The sequence below is a fragment of the Mustela nivalis genome (assembly GCF_964662115.1).
Source record: "Mustela nivalis genome assembly, chromosome: 8".
Classification (NCBI taxonomy): domain Eukaryota; kingdom Metazoa; phylum Chordata; class Mammalia; order Carnivora; family Mustelidae; genus Mustela; species Mustela nivalis.
The window spans coordinates 35,643,643-35,659,015 of NC_139027.1; the positions used below are offsets into that span (position 1 = coordinate 35,643,643).

Here is a 15,373-nt window from a genome sequence, read left to right on the forward strand (position 1 = left end):
GCAGACTCCCTGCTGAGCAGGGAGCCCAATGTGGGGCTTCATCCCAGGACCCGGAGATCACAACCTGAACCGAACCGAAAGCAGATGCTTAACCATGTGAGCCACCCAAGCCCCCAAAGGCTGGCTTTCTTTAGCATAGTTCATGCTTAGGTCTTTTGATGTTGGTTGGTGGTTTTATATTCGTTGTTATCATTCTTTAACTGTGCTAATAGGGCAAAAATGTGGACACCTTAATCCTCAAATCGGACCTGATTTGGGTAGAGTGGAGACGAGGCTTGTCTAGACGGGCTGAGCACCAAAACAGAGCCTGGCTGCCGGCTAAGTGCACAGACGAAGGGGTCCTGGACACAGAGAGGGCCTCTTACCATGAGCGTGGAGTCTCTTTCTCCTGATCAGTAAGGCGGTCTGTGCTGAATATACGGAGCTTAATTAGTGGTTAAAACCAAAAATTGGTCACAGCCAGGCAGCTGCGCGTTTTCGGGAGCACCCTTCCCTGGAGGACAGCTACACACTTTCCCCGTGTTCGAAAGGATGACGCTCCATTCGTAACATCAACTAGTATCAGAAGTGATTTCCCCGCTCAGCGTGTTTCCTTGACGCCGCATCTTGAAATCGACAAAGTCGCGCTGGGTTTTCACTTTAACTTTCTCAATATCTTTCCTGGAGGCTGCTCAGCAAAACACTGCAGATGCATCTTGGGCGTTCACCATTTTCAACCGTTTAGCTGAGAACCAGGTACCATAATCCTGATCCTTTTTAGAAGAGCGTGCTGAAGGCAATAGCTGCCACTCTCATCTACCTAATCCTGGGTTGCAATGCTGGGAGCTTTGGGAATAATAGAATATTGTGGGGGGCGCCTGGGTGGCTCAGTGGGTTAAGCCTCTGCCTTCAGCTCAGGTCATGATCAGGTCCTGGGATCAAGCCCCACATCGGGCTCTATGCTCAGCGGGGAGCCTGCTTCCCCCTCTCTCTCTGCCTACTTGCGATCTCCCTGTCTCTCTCTCTCTGTGTCAAATAAATAAATAAATAAATAATCTTTAAAAAAATAGGATATTATGGGGAAGCGTGGAATCTGACAGTTAAGTATATCCCCAGTAATATTGATTATTCTCCTTTGAAAAATCTTTCCTAATTAAAGAGACCACCAGGATCAGGGGTGGGGAGCTGAAGGGAGGTGGTAGCATTATACATAAGTGAAATAGAGCATGGGCTGGGGCTCCAGCATTACAGAGTCATTGCCCTGTGCTGTTCATCAACCCTTTCTGAGCCTCAGTTTGCTCACCTGTTGAATGGGATCAGTAACTGAGCCTTCCTTGTAAGGCTGTGATGAGACTCCTAGAACAGTCCTGAGAAGAGTTCAGCCTGGTTCCCAGGATAGGGTACGTGCATTTATTTATTTATTTATTTGGTGAGCTCTAGGCCCAACGGGGGGCTCAAAACTCATGACCTCAAGATGGAGAGTTGTATGCTCCACTGACTGAGCCAGCCATGTGCCCCAACGTAACTCTTACTAGTAGCTACGCGTATCAGCTAATTTTGTTCTAATTCAGTTCTTGTTTCAGACACCATGTTGAGAAGGCGAGAGGAAATTCAGACTGCACTTGAACAGATGTTGGTCTACGCCAATCTGGCCTGAGATCCTGTAGAACATCACTCAGAATTACCCTCATCTTTGCGTGACTTCAGTGATCAGGGGAAAGGGCCACATCTGTGCAGGAGAGAAAACATGAATCCGGGACAGGCTGCAGAGCACAGAGAGATGTTCTCTGCCAATTGCCCAGAGCGCCTCTGCAGAGGACAAGCTCAGAGGGTCGCACTCCCGACTCAGGGGCTGGAGAGGGGCAGCGTCACAGGCCTTCAGCCCAGGGTTCCCTGCCTGTCTACACCCAAGGGGCGGGCAGCACCCTTCCCTGGAGGACAGCTACGCACTTTCCCCGTGTTTGAACGGATGACGCTCCATTCGTAACATCAACCAGTATCAGAAGTGATTTCCCCGCACAGCGTGGAGGGCAGGGGACAAGGGGTGGGGTGCTGTTGTGATTTGTAATAAATCTATTTTCCTCCCTCACCCTATTCCTGGCACAGAGCTCCTTCACCCTTGGAATTTCCCCTGATAAGAGTGATAAAGGTGTCTTTGTTATGTTAATGAGTCGACTGCTGGAAAGCTTTTAGGTAACCTAAGTGAGGGGGCTGGTTGCCAGGAGAACCAACCAGGTGATTAGAGAGTCGTACTCTGCCCCTCCAGGGAGGAGAGGGAGGCTGGAGTTTGAATCAATTGCCAATGGCCAACGATTTAATCAATCATGCCTGTGTAATAAAACCTTCATAAAATCCCAAGAGGACTGGGATCAGAGAGATTCCCAGGTGCTGGAAAGGGGCTGGTTGGTGCCCCGGGAGACAGAAGGGACGCTCCCAGCTCTGTCACCACACCGGCCCTAAGCATCTCTTCCACCTGGCTGTTCCTGAGTTTTATCCTTTTATAATAAGCCGGTCACCTAGTAGGTAAAATGCTTCTCTGAGTTCGGGGAACCACTCTAGCAAATGAATCAAGCCCAAGGAGGGGTCCTAGGAACCTCTGAATTACAGCGAGCTGGAAGAACAGGGAACAACCTGGCCTTTGGATTGTTGGTGTCTGAAGCGTGTGTGTGTGTGTGTGTGTGTGTGTGTGTGTGTGTGTGTGTAAGGGAGACTTTTGTGGGACACCCTGGTGTGGCCTGAGAAATGCTTGATGTTGAGGAGGAAGCCACTCCCCAGTACACTAGAGCTGGATCCAGGAACCTAAAAAAGCAGGTCTGCAGTGGGAGGGCTGGCATCCAGCGAGGGGTACCCCGGCCTGTGAGAAACTCTCTCCTGGAGTGCTTGGGTGGCTCAGTGGGTTAAAGTCTCTGCCTTCAGCTCAGGTCATGATCCCAGGGTCCTGGGATCGAGCCCCACATCGGGCTCTCTGCTCCACATGGAGCCTGCTTCCTCCTCTCTGCTTACTTGTGATCTCTGTCTGTCAAATAAACAAAATCTTTAAGAAGAAAAAGAAAAAGAAACTCTCTCCTGACCTCTAGTCCACGGGCACCAACTTTTTTGCTCGTGTGAAAGCCCTGGGAGAGCCACCTCCTCCCCAAGGAAATGTGTCAAGGTGCGAACTAACCTTCAACTCTAGTTACCTCTGCCAAGTTCACAGGGGTGACACCTGCTGTCCCGCAGTCAAAGTTCAAATGTCACTTTGAAGTGGTTGTCAGTCATTACAGAAGCAGATAGGAAAAGGCAGAGATGAGTGCTCAGGCCCCTGCCCGGCGCCCCTGCCCTGCCCTGGGATGTCAATACCCAGCTTCAATTCCAAATGCCCAGGAAGGTCTCTCTCCATGGTAAGCTCATCGCCCTTCCACCCTCACCCGGCCCCATTCGTCTCCTCCTTGCTGGTTCCATCTGACCCGGAGCAGCTGGGGCTCAGCCCCTGACTCGTGGGGCTCACCGACTTCAGGCCCCACCTTGGGGAAGATGAGTGCTCTCAGCCACTTTCTCATCTGCTAAATGGAATTTGTCTCCGGGTTGGCATGTTTCTGCTGGTGACAGGCCCGGCACGGCGTCAGCGGGTTTCTTTTCCCTCTCCAGATTGCCAGCCTGACCCCACCCCTCCTCTAGAACTCTTCCCTGTGTGACTGCTGCTGAGGCCTGACCCTGGCCTGCTTCCCGCACCCCACCCGCCCCGGCTCTCCTGTGTTCCTCTTTGCCAGCTGGGCCCTGACCGCCCCCCTCCACACCTCTTAGCCTCCTGCCCTGCCTTTGACCTGGGACCAGTGCAAATGCTGCAGATTGCTGAGATCAGGAACATGTAGTCCTTGTCCCACATCCCAGGAGGGTCTTTTCTATGTCCCCCAACTGCAGGGGGACAGGGGATGACCTCACCGGACTTCATAGTCTCCTCCAAAGGAGTCCTTTTGTGCATTTGCCCTGGGGGCACAGCTCCCAATACTCCTCCTGATGGCCCAGAGCTGCTTTCTGTTGGAGGGTCTGCGGCAGCAGCCCGAAGCCCATGGCAGCCAAGAGCTTGAGCGTAAGGCAGCGGGGTTGTCTCTGTGTGTGGGGGGGTGGGGTTGGGGGGATGGGGGGGTGGAAAGCAGAGGGAGCTTGGGCTCTGTGGCCAAAGTTAAAAGTCCACTAATTTTCTGTCAGGCACTAGTCACTCCAGATGCACAAACACACCCCTATGGTTCCTGGAGGAACTGTTTACAAAGCCTCATGTGGGTCCTGACCCTTGAGTCTCAGTGCGGTGGGGTCTGGATGTTCGTTCAGGAGGGGCAGGCATTCCGTCGCTGTGTTGGGCTTTAGGCTGGGCCTCGTCTGTCCCTGCACCTGTTGGTTCCCAGTGCCCTTCCGGGGATGGCTTCTCCCCAGGCATCTGGTATGGGTGACAGAATGAGCTTATAGTCCACCCTCCACCAGGGAAGTCTGGGAGGCAAAGCCTTTCTCTCCTTGCCCTGGGCCATTCATGGAAAGGTCTGTGACCTAACCGTGGCTGGAAGGCCCTCCCTCCCCAGGGGTGGCACCTGCAGCAAGTAAAGCAGGAACGGGGGTTTGTGGGACAGATGGCCTCGTCTGCGTAGCCAGGTTTGTACTTTCTGCTTCCTCAGGCCCCCGGAGCGGTCCTGACCCCCCGCGTCCCCCAATTCCCGGAGCCCCTCATCGCCACGCACTGCATTCTTTCATTAGAGCTAGCTGGAGTGTCTCGCCATGAAGAAGTCCTGTCACCGCCTAGCTTGCAAGGAGCTACCCGAAAACTCCATGGGGTCCCTGACAGCGGCCTGGGTGTTCACGCCCATGGAAAGAGAAATGAGGAGGTCCGGCCTGCAAGTGTGCCAAACGGTGCACTCCTTCTGGAGCGAGAAGGCATTGCTAGCATCTGTGACTGAGGTCTCTTTGGGAGAGCCTGTGTGTGTGTGAGTGTGTGTGTGTAAGAGAGAGTTTCTTACTAGTCAATTAATGGAATATGGTTTCTTTCGTTATTGTTACTCCCCTAAAAGGGTGAGCATTTTGTGCCTGAGAGACATCAGATGCTCGGAAGCCCACCGGTGGTCAGCAGCTCTGGGTTGGCCGGAAGGCTGCATGGCCGTTCCAGTTTGCCTCAGGAACATCTCCAGCAGCCACACTGTTGTGACCCCAGGACGGGTCCCCGTGGAGCCCAAGGCCCACCCTCGGTCTCGTCATGGGGATCGCATGGGCACCTCTGTGGCCCAGGCGAGGGCCCTCCGCTCTGGAATTCTGTCCCCCACGCTGGGGAGGAATGTGGCTCGGGGACCATCGATGGCCTGCAGGGGCCAGTGGCTCATCCCACCATGTTCCTGAACCTGTGCTGAGACTGTCACCCACACATTTCTCCCCATCGTCATTTTAAAAAAAAGTGTGCAGCTCGGTGGCTTTTCGCACCTTCACGACATGGCGCAACCATCGCCCTATCTATTTCCAAAGCTGCTTTGTCACCTCAAACGGAAACTCTGTGCCCTTTAAGCTTAGCTCCCTGTTCCTCTCCTGCCCCATCCCCGGTGACCACCATTCTGCTTTCTGTCTCTCTGAACTTGCCTAAGCCAGGCACCTCAGCTGAGTGGAAGCTACCATATCTGTCCTTTTGTGTTTGCTTCAGTCAGCAAAGCGCTCTCGAGGTCCCTTCATGTTGTAGCGTGTGTCAGCACGTCAGACCCCTTGTAAGACTCAATAATCCTCCAGCGGGTGTAGATGCCATACTTTGCGTCTCCAGACATCTGTTGATGGACATCTTGGTTGCACCCACCTTTCAGCTATGATTAAGAATGCTGCGATGAACATTAGTGTGCAAGTATCTGTTTGAGCCTCTGTTTTCAATTCTTTTGGATTTATACCTAGGACTGGAATTTGCTGAGTCGTACGGTAACTGGATGCTTAGCGTTTTGACAGATCACCGAACTGTTTTCCACAGCGGCTGCCCCACTCGGCCTTCCAATCGGCAGCCCTCAGGTTCGAGTGTCCCTGCCTCCTCTCCAACACTTGGGGATGAAGTAGTATGTCGCTGTGGTTCTTATTTGGTTTGGTTTGGATTTTACTTTCTTCTTTGGTTTTACCATGCGGTACATGAATACAGTATGTACCCTTCTAGAGGGGGTAGATGAGCATAACCGAATTATTTTTCATCAAGCGGGAAAATGCTTCCTTGATCGATGTTCTCCAAACCCCTTGGCACATGGTAACGATTAACTCCAGAGACCCGCCTATCTCTTTCCATCAAGCTCCGCTGACATGAATAATGGGCCAACCTTTTTTCCTTGCCCCCATTAGTGAACCTGTGAATGTGTTCAGAGGCTTTACTGGGGATGAACAAGCACAGGGCCATGACGTTGATCCCGGGCAGAATCTGGAACCACATTGGGCCAGGCTGTGGTTGCCAAGGCCAAACCCGACATCACTGAGGTTTTGATTTGCATTTCCCTAACCAATGATGGTGAACATCTTTTCGTGGGCTTATTGGCTCTTTGTGTATCTTCTTTGGAGAAAGGTCTATTTGGACCCTTTGTACATTTTTAAACTGAGTTTTGTTTTTCTGTTGTTGATTTGTAGGAGTAGTTTACATATTCTGGCTATTAAACCTTTATCACATGTAAGATTTATAAATGTTTTCTCCTATTCTATTGGTTGTCTTTTTACGTTCTCAATAATGTCCTTTGGGACACCTGGCTGGCTCAGTCGGTGGAGCGTGTGGCTCTTGATATGGGTTGAGTCTGAGCCCCACGTTGGGTGTAGAGACCAATTAAACATAAAATCACAATGGGTGCCTGGGTGGCTCAGTCACTAAGCATCTTCCTTCGGCTCAGGTCATGATCCCAAGGTCCTGGGATGGAGCCATGCCTCGGGATCCCTGCTCAGGCAGAAGCCTGCTTCTCCCTTTCCCACTCCCCGTGCTTGTGTTCCCTCTCTTGCCATCTCTCTCTCTGTCAAATAAATAAATAAAATCTTAAACAAATAAAATAAAATCTTAAAAAAAAATGTCCTTTGATGCACAAAATTTTAAATTTTGATGAAGTCCGATCTAACTACATTTTTCTTCTGTTTTTATGCCTTTTTGTCAAATCCAATAATCTGTTGCCAAGTAGAACATCATGAGGGTTTACTTCTGTATTTTCTCTTAAGAATTTTATGGTTTTAGCTTTTATATTAAAGTCATTGATCCATTTGGAGTTAATTTTTGCATGTGGTATAAGGTAGAGGTCCAACTTCAGTCCTTTGCCTGTGGAAATCTACTTGTCCCTGCACCATTTATGGAGATCGTGTTTTCCCCCCCTGCATGGGCTTGGCATTCTTGTCAAAAATCAATTGACCATAGATGTGTGGGTTTATTTCTGAAATCTCAGTTCTGTTCTACTGACCTACGTTTCTGTTATTATTGCCAGTACCACACTGCTTGGATTTCACTGGCTTTGTAGTAAGTTTTGAAATCAAGAAGCACAAGTTCTTGGACTTTGCTTTTCTATTTATTTACTTAAAGTATAAGTGATACACAGTATCCTTTTGGTTTCAGGTATATTCATAGTGATTTGCTATTTTTACACATTACAAAAGGACTCCCCTAACGTGTCTAGTTACCACCTGTCAAGGTTTTTGTGATATTATTGGCTATACTTCCTATGTTGTACCTTACACCCGTGGGACTTTGTAACTGGAAGTATGTGCCTCTGAGTTCTCGTCACCAATTTCACTCATCCCCCGACCCTTCCCCTCTCTGGAATCCACCAGTTTGTTTCCAGCATCTATGAGTCTATTTCTCATAGATGTTTCTATTTCTCATAGTTTGTTTCATTTGTATATTTGTTTTGTTTCTCAGATTCCACATAGAAGTGAAATCACCCAATATATGTCTTCTTTCTCTGTCTGATTAATTTCACGTAGCGCAATAACCTGTAGGCTCATCCACTATAAATGGCAATTTTTCATTCTTCTTTATGGCAGAATAGTATTCCATTGTATATGCCACGCCTTCTTTATCTTCTTTATCCATTCATCTATCGATGGACACTTGGGCTGCTTCCATACGTTGGCTGTAAATAATGCGACTTTGTTTTTCTTTTTCAAGGTTGTTTTGGATATATGGGGCCCCTTGAGATCCCATATGAATCTGAGAATAGGTTTCTTCATTTCTACCAAAAAAAAAGGACTGTTGAAATTTTGATAGGAACTGCACTGAGTCTGTAGATGGTTTTAGATAGCATTGCCATTTTGACAACATTAAGTCTTCCTACCCAGGAACACAGCATGCCTTTACATTTATTTCGGGCTTCTTTAATTCCTTTCAGCAATCTCTAAACCTTTCCTGAACCTATTTGTGTCTGTGACTTACATAACCTCTCAAGATAATGAAGGCCATATGTTTCCCTTACCCACTACATAAATTAGTGTTAAAGCCAATAGAACACCCCGTCTCTCTCAGTTTTTGCAGGCCTTCTTAATCTCGGTATTTTCAGTTTTGGTAGGCAAATCCCAGTGTGTGTTCTTGATGGCTTTCATGAGGTCCTTGATATTGTATATACATATGCCCTCTCAGGCACCATCTTCACTGATTAGAAATGTTCACTCTTTCAGTTGTCCCCTCATGCACAGTCTTACCGGTTTCCCTTCATTCTGTCATCCTTCCGATCCAATAAGCAAACTTACATTCAACCAATTTATGTTCTGCTCAACCTGCTTTAACATTTGGGCGGGGGAGACCCAAATGTCCATTGTACTGAGGAAGAGACCCATATGTTGACCCTATCTCCAGGTGCCATGCATGGCAAGAGGTACTGGGAACACACGGCCTTGACCTCATAGAATGAGGCAAGAGAATTGATGAAGGTGAGAGAATTTCCAGCTGGTGGTTTAGGGGAGACCCCATGGAGGAGGAACTATTTAAATAGAGGGATTAGGGGCACCTGGGTGGCTCAGTGGGTTAAAGCCTCTGCCTTGGGCTCGGGTCATGATCGCAGGGTCCTGGGATCGAGCCCTGCATCAGGGTCTCTCCTCAGCAGGGAGCCTGCTTCCTCATCTCTCTCTGCCGACCTCTCTGCCTACTTGTGATTTCTGTCTGTCAAATGAATAAATAAAATCTTTAAAAAAAAATAACTAAAGAGAGGGATCAGAGTATGGGGTGCTTAGACTCAAAATTAATTGAACGTCAACCGAAGCAGAGTTGGATTTTTGTGAATGGGTTTCAGGAGGAATCTGAAACTTCTGAGAAGTGAATGCTCGATTTTAGATGTATTAGGGTATGTGCATTTTATGGGGGGAATCCATGGCTCTCATTAGAATCTCAAAAAAAGTAGGTCAGGCTCAAGAGAGATCTCACCTAATGAGGGGACTGATCAGAGAGCTCATTCCTACTTATTGCTAGGAAGCTCCATGTGGATGCAGGGAATTATTATTATGTACATTAGCTGAGGCTAATGTATCCAGAGGCTCTGAACCTAGATTCTAAGTGCCTTTGTTGTCCTAACACTGTGTATTTGTTTTATGTTTTTATTTTAGCACATTTCTCCAGGAACGGTCAGTCATCTAATTCTTTGAGGTCATGACCGCAGTAACCAAGCGGGGCTGGGGGGTGGTGTCTAGAAGGCAAGTTCTCTTAGTGAGGGGACACGAGGCAGAGGTAGAGATGGTGCAAAGGAGGGAGGCCCAGGCGGGACAGAGCAAAAGGCTTTAGCTATCAGAGAAGAGTGCGGAGGCCCTGGGCTGCTGAAGGGCCAGGTGAAGAAACCCTGAAATTGAGGGAAAGACAGAAAGAAAATAATTCAACCTGGGGAGCTTCAGAGTCGACTTTCAAAGCTCAGGGCAAGAGCACCTGCGTGGCTCCATTGGGTTAAGTGTCTGCCCAGGGTCCTGGGATCAAGCCCTCTGTTGGGTTGCCTGCTCAGCGGGGGGTCTGCTTCTCTCTCTCCTTCTGTCCCTCCCCTCTGCTCGTGCTTCTCCCTTTCTCTCTCTCTTTCTCTTAAAAAAAAAAAAAAAAAACTTAACCCGGCCTGATTTCCTGGCCTTGGCAAGATGTCAACATCGCCTGTCACCTGTTCCTGAGCCCCTCTCTTTCCCTCCAGACCAGGTACTCTGCACAGCTGCCAGGGAGTCTGCTGGGCCTGGTACCTAACAGGCCCAGGGCTCCCTACACTTCCCCAAAGGCCAACCCCCTCATTCCTGGAAGGTGACCCTCAGGAAGACTGGGCTGACGGTGGCCTCTGGGTGTATTCGAAAGATAAGCCGCCCCAACTGTGCTTCCTCCCCTCTCTGTGGTCGAGATGACACACGGACTGCTCCCTATGACTCGGATCGCCCTGACCTTGCAGACGCACCAGAGCTCAGAGCGCTGGTCATTCCTGCTTTACCGCGGGCGTCGCAGAACAGGCTCTCCAGTCCCTCACCCTGTGGACTGTTTGTGTCCCAAGCGGGGAGCCTGACTGTTGGCTGAGCAGGATCATGGGAAGGGCCTGAGAGCGGGCACAGCATAGTTGGGTTCTTGGCCGATACTTCCCCTTTTGCACAGTCTCCAGTGACCCTGGGGCCGGTGGCAGGAGGAACTCCGGTGGACAGGAAAGGACACAAGCGTGTGCGTGGAGGCAGGTCATCTGTGGGCTGCTGAGCCCCCCAGACAGCACCTGGGGCCTGGCCAAGGATGGCAGAACACACGGCTGCTTCTGCCTTGTCCGGACAAACCATGACCTCTGCCAGCCCAAAGAAACGATTTCCATTTTGACGAACTTGTTTGGAGAGGCCGATAACTCACACCTGACCAGCAGCATGTCACAGAATCATGAAATACACACATCATTAGGTTTTTCTCAGGACAAACTGCCCTTTTGTCTTTTTTCCTGTTCTTCCACGATGGCATCTGCTGGCTGCTGAGTCACACGGCAGGTGACGAGCAGCCCACCCCACGTGCGTGCATTCTGTGGCCCTTTGCAGCCTGTGGTTCCCCCATGAGTCAGGAGAATTGGGACACCACTGAGCAGATGTTAACGGAGGTGACACAACGGTCACAGGGTGTGTGCCAAGGATGAGTTTTGAATCTTTGAAGAGGAGAACTACATTCAAGTTTGTTTTTTGAATACGCTGAGTCATGGCTGCTTCAAGGAGGAGGCTTAGCTATACACACCCATGGCAAACCCAAACCCTGGGGCGTTTTGTCTGGTGCAAATTCGGAACTTTCTAGAAAACATTATTTCGAGACACTTTTTTTTCCCTGCAACACTTGCAATCATCTGGAAAACTTTTTAAAAATGAAAATATAGAAAAATTAACTTCATGCGCCTGCTAATGTAACAGGCAAGTGGTACATGTATTTAAAATTTTAAATCAACTTTCAAATGTGTAATTTTTTAGAAACTCGGTGCAGAAGGAGGAGGGTACAGGAGAATGGGGAAGAGCCAGGGTAAGCGATTTTTATAACGCACTGAAAATGTGATCAAGGCATCTATTCTTTCAGTATCTACAATGATGTTGACGTAGCAATGAGGTTAGTTGGGTGGTTGATTTTGGACAGAGTGTCTTTCTGAAATCTCAAAGGAGCTAAATTAGGCATCTTTTGAGCCACACTGAATCGTCTAGGGTCCTGGGCAGCTGGCTGGGGGGGAGTGAGGCTCTGTGGAGGCTGTTGGAGGGATGTGGGACACTTTCCCCTGGTGCAGGGGGCAGACTGGCAGCTCTAGAGATGGGAGTGTGAGGAACCAGGTGGGCTCACTTCAAGTTGTGCAGACTGAGCTCCCTCCATCCCGCACCTATCCGATGCCCACGCAGGAGGCCCCACTCAGGGACCAAGACCCTCGGAATCCCGGGGGAGCCCTGGGGGAGGGGCACCCTTAAGCTTCACTGGCAGCTGGAGAAGTTGGTGCGGAGAGAAGCCAGTCAGACCTTTTTCTCCTCAGACCTCCCGGCCAGGTGGAAGCCTCACCGTGGGGTCCTTACTGCAGCCTTCAGGTTGGGACCCTGAGATCCGGTTCCCCCGCTCTGATTCGTGGGACAGACAGATGCTTAACTCACCCTTTGATCTGCTGATACCTCTCTCCTCCCTGCAAACTTGTCTGACTTTACTCTGTGTGGGGAGGCTTTGTTTAGGAAACAGGGCAGGTCCCTGGGCCCTTCACAAATGCCCTTAGGGAGTACTTGGCCACAACACTCTTACCTTCCCTCACTGCCAACATGGCAACTTGGAACATCCTTAGACCATCGATATCATGGAAGCCAGCTCCTGAGGCTTGCCACTTGGCCAACTTCCCATGGGGTTCTTGGTGGTCAGTTTTTACTTTATGAGGCCGTAAGCCAGACAGCAGAGAAAACAGAACTTCTAATCATGGCCTTGGCCTTGCCTCTTGGCCTGACCCTTGTCTCATTCATCTCTGTCCTGTTCCCTATCCTCACAGATTTCTGTTTCTTTTTGCCTCACCCTTCCCCCCTCATTCCCTCCCTTCCAAGCTCCCCCTCTCTTTCTCTTCCCTTCAAGCACCACTCTTTCAGCCTTGACCCAGAACATAAAGAGACCGAAAAGTCCAGGGAGCAAGCCGCCATCTTCTTGGCTCCCCCTTCACTGTTGTCCCTCAGGATAGACACCACACCTCTCACTGAGGCAGGATGGAACAGACAGTGAAGTGACAAAGTGACATGGTCTATGGTTTTTGTCACAGCCCGGCCTCCGCCTCAGATCCCCAGGGCCTTCTTCCCGGCTCCCCCCTCCCCCTACATTCTGAGCAACATCCTGTGATCAACCTTCCAACGTGGGACCAGCATGGCAGCCCAGCCCCCCTCCCACGTGCATGACTGGAATTTCCAAGACCCTCCAGACTAGGTGGCCTCCCTCCCAACACAAGGATGTTCCCCTGGAGCGTTCTGTCACATAAATTCTTCCAAGAATTTGTTGCCAGGAAAAAAATTCCCTGAAGAATATTTTCTTTTATTAGACAATGAGAGCTGCATACCACAGTTTTCCGTGTTTTTTTTTTTTTCCCCTTCCCTTACCAGGAAGTCAGAGCTACACCAATGGTGATTCCAAAGGCAATGATCAGCCCTTTTTCTGTCCCCTTCCTCCTGCCACTTGTCTAGTCTATTCTGGGTGTAATTCCCTGTGTAGTCAACCATGAATGGAGTGTAGACCCTGGTTGGTGTGCAGGAAGGCTGTCCAGGCGGCCCTGTGGTCTTGACCCACTGCCCTTACCCTGCCCCCCCTCACTGGATCCTGGAGGTGTCCCCAAGAGTCATGCCCACCACAGAGTGCCCTCTATGTATTGGGTTTGGGGTCCTGTACTCCCCAGGCTCCAGCTTTGGCGTCACAGTGCCATCCAGAACAATCCCTGGCCCCTTCCTATCATGAAATAGGACCTTCCCAAAGAGAGAGAAGGCCTTTCAACTGGATGTTAATGCAGGGAGGCCAGCTGAGGCTCCTGGCCATGGGACCAGGTTCCACCCCCAACCCCTGCCCCAACCTGCTGTGGTCAGTCTCCATTTCGTCCATTTCGCATCCCATCAGGGGCAGCCCAAGGGACAAAGTAAGGAAGAGGGAATTTTGGTCTCACAGGTGGAGAAAAGGGATTTTGGCAGCCAGAGGGGCTGGCAAATGTCAAACCACGTCAGCGAGCACCAGGACCCCGGGAGGAGGTCTTTGGGCAGGCTGAGGAGGAGTTTGCAGCGCACGTGGACAGAGTCCCCTCCCTGGGCCCCCAGGGTCCAAAGGCATTTCTGCCACTTCCTTCTGTCTTCCCAGGCTTCTGAACAGAACAATAAGTAAGACGAAAAGTTGCAGTCAGCAGGGAATTATTTCTTTGAGTTTGGCAGCTGAGCCTTTCGCAGAGCCCCACTAGGGACCAAGGGCTCTTTTGTCCTTGGGGAGGAAAGCTGTTTCCTGAAAGCTTCGATTATTTTATTCAGCAGGACTTTGGACAGTTACGGTGGAAGTTTCACCTTAAATGAGAACCTGTGTCCTGATGTTAAATCCACTCTGTCTTTCCTTTCATAGTGCCCCAAGGGAAACAGAAATGGAAAAATCATTTTAAAGTCTGTGTAAGTACGGCATTAGGGCCACTAACATAGCCAGGAAAGGGCTTCGGATGAAGGGCATAGTTGACAACCTGTGCCTGTGGTCTCCAGTAGCCCCATCAGACACAGGAGGGGACGGATCCCAAGGTATTCCAGGCCTCCAGACAGCTGTCCATCTCATTGGTTTGCTGGGTGAGCGTGTGAGTTGAGTCAAGTATGCTTTTATTTCCAGACTTGGCCTCTCACCTGCTCAAGGCATTGAAGGCGCTGTTGTCTGTAGGCCAGAGTCTCTGCCACAGCACCTGACAAAGGGTCCCTTGCCAGCTACGCAGAAAGACAGGCTCAGTGTCAGGTCACCAAATGGGCTCGCATCTGAGATGGTCTAATAAAAAAAACCCAGGTGTTGATGTTTGTGTGCACATGTTAGCTGAGCCCTGGCTCTCTCTGCCTGGGAGCCCATGGGGTACTCCATGCCCTGCCACACCCCCCACCACTGCCTACCCCTGGCTCGCGTCACGGAGGGACAGATTTGAAAGATGCAAGAGGAACCGAGCGTGAGTCCCCTGTATGCCATCACCGAAGACAGAACTGTAAGCGTGGGGGACGGGCTGAGAACTGGCTTGTGCCCCTTCTCGACTTGTCTGCCTCTCCAGGGACACTCCTACCCCAAACTGAGACCAGAGTTTGGGATAAGGTTTGCCCCTTCTGGGACAGCTTCTGCCCATGTTCCTTTTGTCCTTACCCCTGAAATGCTTTCAGACCCTTGCCGAGGCCAGGATCTCCCTTGCTCTGGTCCTTTGCTCATGCTGGCACTCTCTGTCCTCCACCTTGGCCTGTGTATTAGTCATGGTTCTCCAGAGAAACAAAAAGAAAAGGACATGTATAAGAGGACATTTATTAGAGGACTCGGCACAAGGCCCAATCTGAGTTGTAAAGACCAAGAACCAGGAGCGATGTTTGAGGTAGGGAAAGACAGATGCCAGCTCAAGCAGAGAGAGAATTAATTCACCCCTCCTCTGCCTTTTTGTCCTATCTGGGTACCCATCATGGTGGGGACAGGGGTGATGCCTGTGCCCCCTTGGGACGGCCATCCCTTCTACCCAATCTACCAATTCAACACTGACATCTTCCAGAAACACCCTAACAGACACACCCAGAGGTGTCACCAGCTACCGGGGCATCCCTTAGCCTAATCAAGTTGACACACAAAATGAACAAACCACCACGGTCGATCTACTTCTTTCCCATCCAGTCTGGGACATCTTCTGTCTCCCCAAGACTGGCTTGGGACCTCTCCAGTGCTCCCACAGCCCCGTCCTCCCTCTGGTCCCCTCGCTGCATACAGTGCTCCTCCTGTGGGTCTTCCTTGGGC

General features: G+C 50.3%; 1 long non-coding RNA gene and 1 pseudogene across 5 annotated transcripts in view; both read right to left on the bottom strand.

Annotated features, from left to right (window-relative positions):
• Positions 1–15,373, bottom strand: part of LOC309870849 — a 225,094-nt gene that overhangs the window by 49,335 nt on the left and 160,386 nt on the right. Inside the window, exon 8 of one of the 4 annotated variants that reach the window (XR_014314852.1) lies at positions 12,893–14,383. The exons of the other annotated variants lie outside the window; for them this stretch is intronic. This is a non-coding gene — a long non-coding RNA (uncharacterized lncRNA). Of the gene's footprint in view, positions 1–12,892; positions 14,384–15,373 lie in introns of those variants that run through there. 4 annotated transcript variants of the gene reach the window in all.
• LOC309870848 (NADH dehydrogenase [ubiquinone] 1 alpha subcomplex subunit 1 pseudogene) lies at positions 5,055–6,557 on the bottom strand (annotated as a pseudogene). Its single transcript has one exon. The product of its transcript is annotated as an NADH dehydrogenase [ubiquinone] 1 alpha subcomplex subunit 1 pseudogene (transcript).